Genomic DNA, 6,000 nt, shown 5'->3' on the forward strand with positions numbered 1-6,000 from the left:
CTATATTGGAGAAGTTTGTGCTTATTAAGGATTATATTGATGGGTTGCCTTTTACCATTGCACATGATGATTTTGATGAATGTAATATGCATGTGCTTGTTGCTCCTACTTGCAATTATTATGAGAGAGGAACTATTTCTCCACCTCTCTATGTTTCCCATACTATGAAATTGCAAGAAACTGCTTATACTATGCATTGGCCTTTACTATGTGTGCATGAATTGTTCTCTTATGACATGCCGATGCATAGGAAGAGAGTTAGACTTTGTTGTTGCATGATATATGTTACTTTGTGCTCACTACTAAATTACAAATCATTGTTAATTAAAATTGGCTTTGATATACCTTGGGATCCGGGTGGATTCATTACTTGAGCACTAAATGTCTAGCTTAATGGCTTTAAAGAAAGCGCTGCCAGGGAGACAACCCGGAAGTTTTAGAGAGTCATCTATTTCTGTTGAGTGCTTTCATATAGTTTAAAAAAAAGAGGGGAACCTAAAAACTTTTCAAAAATGAAAGTGAAAGTGAGAAAGACAAGCATTGTTGAAGTGGGAGCTAGCCTTGAACTTTGTTCATGCTTACGAAAACTTTGTGAATCTTGATTACAGAAACTTTTCAACAAAAATAATTATCCCCATATATAATTCCATTGTATTATAAAAATAATGTGCCAAGGTTTGCCTTTAGGATGTTTACAATGCTTGTTGGTTTGTAGAGTGCAGGACAGAAACTTCGGCTGTAGTGCGCGATTTTACATTTTTAACTGGAACGTCAAACGGTTCTGATTCCTTTTTCAATGTATTTATATACAACTTGTTTATTGTTCCTAATTTTAGTAGAATTTTTGGGGTACCAGAAGTATGGTGGATTTTCAGATTTCTACAGACTGTTCTGTTTTTGACAGATTCTGTTTTTGATGCATAGTTTGCTTGTTTTGATGAATCTATCAATTTATATCAGTGGATTAAGCCATGGAAAAGCTATATTACAGTATACACAATGCAAAAACAAAATATGAATTGGTTTACAACAGTACTTAGAGTGGTGATTTGCTTTATTATACTAACGGATCTTACCGAGTTTTCTGTTGAAGTGTTGTGTGGATGAAGTGTCTAATCGAGGAGGTCTCGATATGAGGAAAAGGAAGAGAGGCAAGAGCTCAAGCTTGGGGATGCCTGAGGCACCCCAATTAAATATTCAAGGAGACTCAAGCGTCTAAGCTTGGGGATGCCCCGGAAGGCATCCCCTCTTTCTTCAACAAGTATCGGTATGTTTTCGAATTCGTTTCGTTCATGCATTTTGTGCAAGTCTTGCATTTAGTTTTCATTTTTTTATGCACCATGCTGGTATGAGATAGTCCTTGGTTGATTTATAGAATGCTCATTGCACTTCACTTAAATCTTTTGAGTATGGCTTTATAGAATGTTTCATGTGCTTCACTTATATCATTTGAAGTTTGGATTGCCTGTTTCCCTTTACATAGAAAACCGCCATTTGTAGAATGCTCTTTCGCTTCACTTATAATTGTTAGAGCATGGGCATATCTTTTGTAGAAAGAATTAAACTCTCTTGCTTCACTTATATCTATTTAGAGAGATGGCAGGAATTGGTCAATCACATGCTTAGTCATAAAATCCTACATAAACTTGTAGATCCCTGAATATGATATGTTTGATTCCTTGCAATAGTTTTGCGATATAAAGATGGTGATATTAGAGTCATGCTAGTGGGTGGTTGTGGATTGTAGAGACACTTGTGTTGAGGTTTTCAAGTCACGTAGCATGCACGTATGGTAACCGTTGTGTGACAAATTTGAAGCATGGGGTGTTTCTTTGATTGTCTTCCTTATGAGTGGCGGTCGGGGATGGGCGATGGTCTTTTCCTACCAATCTATCCCCTAGGGGCATGCATAGTAGTACTTTGATTCGAGGGCTAATAAACTTTTGCAATAAGTATATGAGTTCTTTATGACTAATGTGAGTCCATGGATTATACGCACTTTTACCTTTCCATCATTGCTAGCCTCTTCGGTACCGTGCATTGCCCTTTCTCACCTCGAGAGTTGGTGCAAACTTCGCCGGTGCATCCAAACCCCGTGATACGATACGCTCTATCACACATACGCCTCATTATATCTTCCTCAAAACAGCCACCATACCTACCTATCCTGGCATTTCCATAGCCATTCCGAGATATATTGCCATGCAACTTCCATCATCATCATATACATGACTTGAGCATTTATTGTCATATTGCTTTGCATGATCGTAAGATAGCTAGCATGATGTTTTCATGGCTTGTCCTTTTTTTGATGTCATTGCTATGCTAGATCATTGCACATCCCGGTACACCGTCGGAAGCATTCATATTGAGCCATATCTTTGTTCTAGTATCGAGTTGTAATATTGAGTTGTAAGTAAATAAAAGTGTGATGATCATCATTATAGAGCATTGCCCCATGAAAAAAAAGAAAAGAAAGAAAAAAAAGAGGAAAGGCCAAAGAAGCCTAAATAAAAAAGGGGACCAAAGAAGCCCACCGAAAAAAAGAGAAAAAAAGAAAAAAGAAAAAAGAAAAAAGAAGAAAATAAATAAAAAGGGGGCAATGTTACTATCTCTTTTTCCACACTTGTGCTTCAAAGTAGCACCATGTTTTTTCATATAGTGAGTCTCATAGGTTGTCATTTTCATATACTAGTGGGAATTTTCATTATAAAACTTGGCTTGTATATTCCAACGATGGGCTTCCTCAAATGCCCTAGGTATTCATGAGCAAGCAAGTTGGATGCACACCCACTTAATTTCTTTTGTTGAGCTTTCATACACTTATAGCTCTTAGTGCATCCGTTGCATGGCAATCCCTACTCCTCGCATTGACATCAATTGATGGGCATCTCCATAGCCCGTTGATTAGCTACGTTGATGTGAGACTTTCTCCTTTTTTGTCTTCTCCACATAACCTCCAGCATTATATTCTATTCCACCTATAGTGCTATATCCATAGCTTGCGCTCATATATTGCGTGAGGGTTGAAAAAGCTAAAGCGCGTTAAAAAGTATGAACCAATTTCTCGGCTTGTCATCGGGGTTGTGCATGATGGGGGCATTTTGTGTGACGAAAATGAAGCATGGCCAAACTATATTATTTTGTAGGGATAAGCTTGCTTTGGCCTTGTTGTTTTGAAAAGACATGATTGCTTTATTGGTACGCTTGAAGTATTATCGTTTTTATGTCAAATGATAGATTATTGCTTTGAATCACTCGTGTCTTAATATTCATGCCATGATTAGACATATGATCAAGATTATGCTAGGTAGCATTCCACATCAAAAATTATCTTTTTATCATTTACCTACTCGAGGACGAGCAGGAATTAATCTTGGGGATGCTGATACATCTCCATTGTATTTATAATTTTTGATTGTTCCATGCCAATATTCTACAACTTTTATATACTTTTGGCAAGATTTTATACTATTTTTTGGGACTAACATATTGATCTAGTGCCCAGTGCCAGTTCCTGTCTGTTGCATATTTTTTGTTTCACAGAAACCCTATATCAAACAGAGTGCAAACAGGATAAAAACGGACGGAGAATTATTTTGGAATATTTGTGATTTTTGGGAGGAAGAATCAACGTGAGACGGTGCCCGAGGGGGCCAGGAGATAGGGGGCGCGTCCCAGGGAGGCAGGCACGCCCTGGACTCTCCTGGGGCCCCCGTAAGGCTGTTGACGCTCTTCTTTTGCCGCAAGAAAGCTAATTTTATGAGAAAGATCTGGGCGAAAGATTCACCCCAATCGGAGTTACGGATCTCCGGATATAAAAGAAACGGTAAAGGGGCAGAATCTGAGAACGCAGAAACAGAGAGATAGATCCAATCCCGGAGGGGCTCTCGTCCCTCCCAAGCCATGGGAGCCAAGGACCAGAGGGTAAACCCTTCTCCCATCTAGGGAGAAGGTCAAGGAAGAAGAAGAATAAGGGGGCTCTCTCCCCCTTGCTTCCGGTGGCGCCGGAGTGTTGCCGGGGGCCATCATCATCACTGCGATCTTCACCAACACCTCCATCATCTTCACCAACATCTCCATCACCTTCCCCCTTCTATCTACAGCGGTCCACTCTCCCGTAACCCTCTGTACCCTCTACTTGAACATGGTGCTTTATGCTTCATATTTTTATCCAATGATGTGTTGCCATCCTATGATGTCTGAGTAGATTTCCGTTGTCCTATCGGTGATTGATGAATTGCTATGATTGGTTTGATTTGCATGTTTTATTACTGGTGCTGTCCTATGGTGCCCTCTTTGTCGTGAAAGCGTGAGGGATTCCCGCTGTAGGGTGTTGCAATGCGTTCATGATTCGCTTATAATGGGTTGCATGAGTGACTAAAACACAAACCCGAGTAAGGGGATTATTGCGTATGGGATAAAGAGGACTTGATACTTTAATGCTATGGTTAGATTTTACCTTAATGAATCTTTAGTAGTTGCGGATGCTTGCTAGAGTTCCAATCATAAGTGCATATGATCCAAGTAGATAAAGTATGTTAGCTTATGCCTCTCCCTCAAATAGAATTGCAATAGTGATTACCGGTCTAGTAATGTTGTCAATTGCTTAGGGACAATTCCACAACTCCTACCACCACTTTTCCACACTCGCTATATTTACTTTATTGCATCTTTATTTAAACAGCCCCTACTTTTTATTTATGTGTTCTTTATTATTTTGCAAACCTATCCTATCACACCTTCAAAGTACTTCTAGTTTCATACTTGTTCTAGGTAAGGCGAACACTAAGCGTGCGTAGAGTCGTATCAGTGGCAGATAGGACTTGAGAGAATATTTGTTCTACCTTTAGCTCCTCGTTGGGTTCGACACTCTTACTTATCAAAAGAGGCTACAACTATCCCGTATACTTGTGGGTTATCAAGGATCGTCATGATTCCATATTACAGCAGAAGATTATAACAGTTGTTTCTCACCACATGTGTTCGTCCATGTTTTTGGGCATAACCCAACGACGCCTCAGATGCGCGTGTGGCCCAGGCCCGGGGGCTCCTGTCAGTGCACTAAGAATGGAGCCCTTAGTGCCCCAGACTTATGCACGGACGATGGCAGCATTCCTGGCAAGGGGCTTTGGTGGGGACCAACTCAAGCTCGAGAAGTAGCTCTTCGTGAGATCAAAGAGCGCATCAAGAAGACCAACGAAACTTACATAAACGAAACTTACATTTTTGCCACTATGGTAACCCCTTGAACGATAAAAGGAGGGCCAAGCCAGCCTTTACAGGGGTTTGAACCCTTTGCAACCACATGCATACGTATTGATGCAGTTGTCCTCCCCTTGCGACTTGCTGGAGGAGAGCGCTTTGTGTACCTTTACACACACCCATCAATACACCAAAGCTAGAGTAGGGTTTTATGCTTTTCAAAGGCCCGAACTGGGTAAAAACCGCATGCGTCCCTTGTTGTCTTTGCTCTTTGCGTCGTGTGCATCCCCCTCATCGAACCAGGAAAGGGGCAGCATTGCCCCATAGATTGCCGGCTCCACACCACCAATCCGCATACCCCGAGGTGACAATAATTAGGATTATTTATGGTGATTTTCGTAGTTTGAGGAGCTCATGTATTCACTATGTGTTAATGCTTTGTTTCGGTTCTCTATTAAAAGGAGGCCTTAATATCCCTTAGTTTCATTATGGACCCCACTGCCATGGGAGGGTAGGACAAAAGATGTCATGCAAGTTCTTATTATAAGCACGTATGTTTATATACGGAATACATGCCTACATTACATTGATGGATTGGAGATAGTTCTGCGTCGCCCTAGGTTATGACTGTTATATGATGAACATTATCCAACATTATCACTGATCCAATGCCTATGAGCTTTTCAGATATTGTTTCTTCCTAAGTTACTATTGCGGCTACTACTCTCACAATTGCTACAAAACTATTGCTGCTACTGTTACTGTTACTATTATTTATGCTTCCATCAAATTACC

Source organism: Triticum aestivum, chromosome 3B (genome assembly GCF_018294505.1).
Source record: "Triticum aestivum cultivar Chinese Spring chromosome 3B, IWGSC CS RefSeq v2.1, whole genome shotgun sequence".
NCBI lineage: Eukaryota > Viridiplantae > Streptophyta > Magnoliopsida > Poales > Poaceae > Triticum > Triticum aestivum.